Source organism: Schistocerca nitens, chromosome 6, assembly GCF_023898315.1.
Source record: "Schistocerca nitens isolate TAMUIC-IGC-003100 chromosome 6, iqSchNite1.1, whole genome shotgun sequence".
NCBI lineage: Eukaryota > Metazoa > Arthropoda > Insecta > Orthoptera > Acrididae > Schistocerca > Schistocerca nitens.
This window is the reverse complement of record NC_064619.1, coordinates 379,660,545-379,663,233: the sequence shown is the minus strand read 5'-3', so window position 1 is coordinate 379,663,233 and position 2,689 is coordinate 379,660,545. Positions and strand designations below refer to the sequence as shown.

At 44.2% G+C, this 2,689-nt stretch overlaps 1 pseudogene; it reads left to right on the top strand.

Annotated features, from left to right (window-relative positions):
• Nucleotides 1-1,962: 1,962 nt before the first annotated feature.
• Nucleotides 1,963-2,080, top strand: LOC126191831 (5S ribosomal RNA; annotated as a pseudogene).
• Nucleotides 2,081-2,689: the final 609 nt, after the last annotated feature.

Here is a 2,689-nt window from a genome sequence, read left to right as displayed (position 1 = left end):
TATTCTACGTCCCGCTTTTCTGCCCTATATGAGAAGCCATCTTGGGCTTACGTTTCAGCAAGATAATGCCCACTCGCACTCGGCGAGAGTTTCTGTTGCTTGTCTTCGTCCTTGCCAAACCCTACTTTGGCCAGCCAGGTCGCCGTATCCCTCCTCAATTGAAAACATTTGGAGCGTTATCGCACGGACTTGCAACCAGCTCGAGATTTTGATGCCCTAACGTGCCAGTTGGTCAGAATTTGGCACGATATCCTTCAGAAGGACATCGAACAGCTGTCAGTTAATGACAAACCAAAATACTGCTTGCATAAGGGCCAGAGGTGGGTCAACGCGTTGTTGAATTGCTCAATTTGTGAAGCTCTTCCTTTTGGATTAATCATCCAATTTTTCTGAAATTTCAATTATTTGTTTCTCTATATTTCACCGATTTCCGTCCCATTCAGCTGATTTCTTCATTGTGTTCGCTCTTTTTTTTTTCTTGTCTTAGAGTGTATTATGGCCAGACAGAGTGGTAAAGTTATAGTGTATCAAACTGGAGGTTATGTTGTTTCACTTTACTCATTTTCCGAGATGTTTGTCACGCAACCTCTAGGATCAAAGGGTCGTTAAGCCTGCTTCGACTTGCCTGTCACTTCCTGGGCCAAGTATGCACTGTCACCACAATTTAGCAATCAATTATACATTTCGAAAACACTGCTATCGAGTCTCACAGCCGGCCGGTGTGGCCGAGCGGTTCTAGGCGCTACAGTCTGGAACTGGGCGTCCGCTACGGTCACAGGTTCGAATCCTGCCTCGGGCATGGATGTGTGTGGTGTCCTTAGGTTAGTTAGGTTCAAGTAGTTCTAAGTTCTAGGGGACTGATGACCTCAGAAGTTACGTCCCATAGTGCTCAGAGCCATTTGAACCAAGTCTCACACAACCGCTCTTATTGGTTGCCTGAAAGAGCACTACCACCCATACTCATACCTGACACTGCCACCACTGCCAGTCATGAGAGAACGAGTGCGGGGTGACCTGCATGTACAAACATGAACCTCTGTTCAAATGCAAATTTGTAATGTTATCTCCCTTGTTGCAAAATCTGCTTATTTCCACTGTGTAAGATAACCGATATTCTGGCGAGAATTCGACCGTTTTAAAGACATGGCTCAGCTGACGATGGCCAATGCGGGCAGTAGCAGAAGATTGGGGCTGCAAGGACAGCCTTGCGCTCACCGGCAGAGGTACGGCCAGCGGCAGATAAGCGGCGATTCTTCCGAAAAACGCCAGGATGACCTTCTGGCTGACTACCAGCATGACCCGATATATGAGACTTGTATAGCGGTAGCTGTTGCTACTGTATGAAAGATGGCTAATTTCAAATACTTATAGCGCAAACACAAACACATCAACTTACTCACAGCACTGACAACAATCCATTTGAATATTAATATTTTATACATCTCAAAAACTATAGGAGTTAGACGTCGAAAACAAATGAATGTTATCATAGTAATCAGATGCAATTGATAAGTGTGAACGCCGCATGATATCTTAATAAATAATTGCCTTCCTTACGTTTATAACTATTCATTTATTGAGCTATTACCTGTTTTATATCTTTATTATGCACATGTGTCAGATTGTCAAATCCTCCACAGTCACATAGTAAATGAATTCAGCGCGCAAGTACCATGTCGCACAATACATTATCCAACTGTATTTGTCGAGACTAATAATTAATACCTTATTTATTTAACAAAAGTCAATTTGACCATCTCTACGAACAATTGTATTTTAAAAACGTCAGAGTTTCCATACGGTGTGATGCAATCAATAGACTGAGCAGGAGATGACGCTTTAATAGAAGGGGCCAATATCAGTTGATTCCTATAGTCTAAATATTTTATGATGATAATTTTTTATAAGTGTGAATGCGCTTGTTACTTGATAAATTATTTACGTATAACCATTTTATGAACAGGCAACGGCCTTGCCGCAGTGGATACACCGGTTCCCGTCAGATCACCGAAGTTAAGCCTTGTCGGACGTGGCCGACACTTGGATGGGTGACCATCCGGACCGCCATGTGCTGTTGCCATTTTTCGGGGTGCACTCAGCGTCGTGATGCCAATTGAGGAGCTACTCGACCGAATAGTAGCGGCTCCGGTCAAAGAACACCATCATAACGACCGTGAGAGCGGTGTGCTGACCACACACCCATCCTCTCTGCACCCTCAGCTGAGGATGACACGGCGGTCGGATGGTCCCGATGGGCCACCTGTGGCCTGAAGGCGGAGTGCACACACACATTTATGAACAGTAATAGTGCTTGATAGTACACAGTCGTAATGTGGTTGTCACTTAACATGTATGTCTAATTTGTAAATTTGTTAACATTCAAGTCATGATTCATTTATTAGATTTTAAATAAAACTGAGCAGCTATGGTAGGGAAACGCACGTTTTCGTTGGCGTGAGCCATTTGGCGCTTAAGCGTTTTAACCGGTTCTGGTAAGCTGAGAAGGATTCATGAATCAGCTCGAAAGACTTTTGTGAGGACGCTCTGTGCGGAGACACTGTGATGACAGGGCGGGCGGTTCGGATGCAGCTAAAGTGGAGTTCTGGGAGGCATGTTGCAACATCAACTTTTTCTCGTGCTCATTAATTTTCCGAGTGGTGATGGGCTGAGTCTTACAGACTATCTTCTA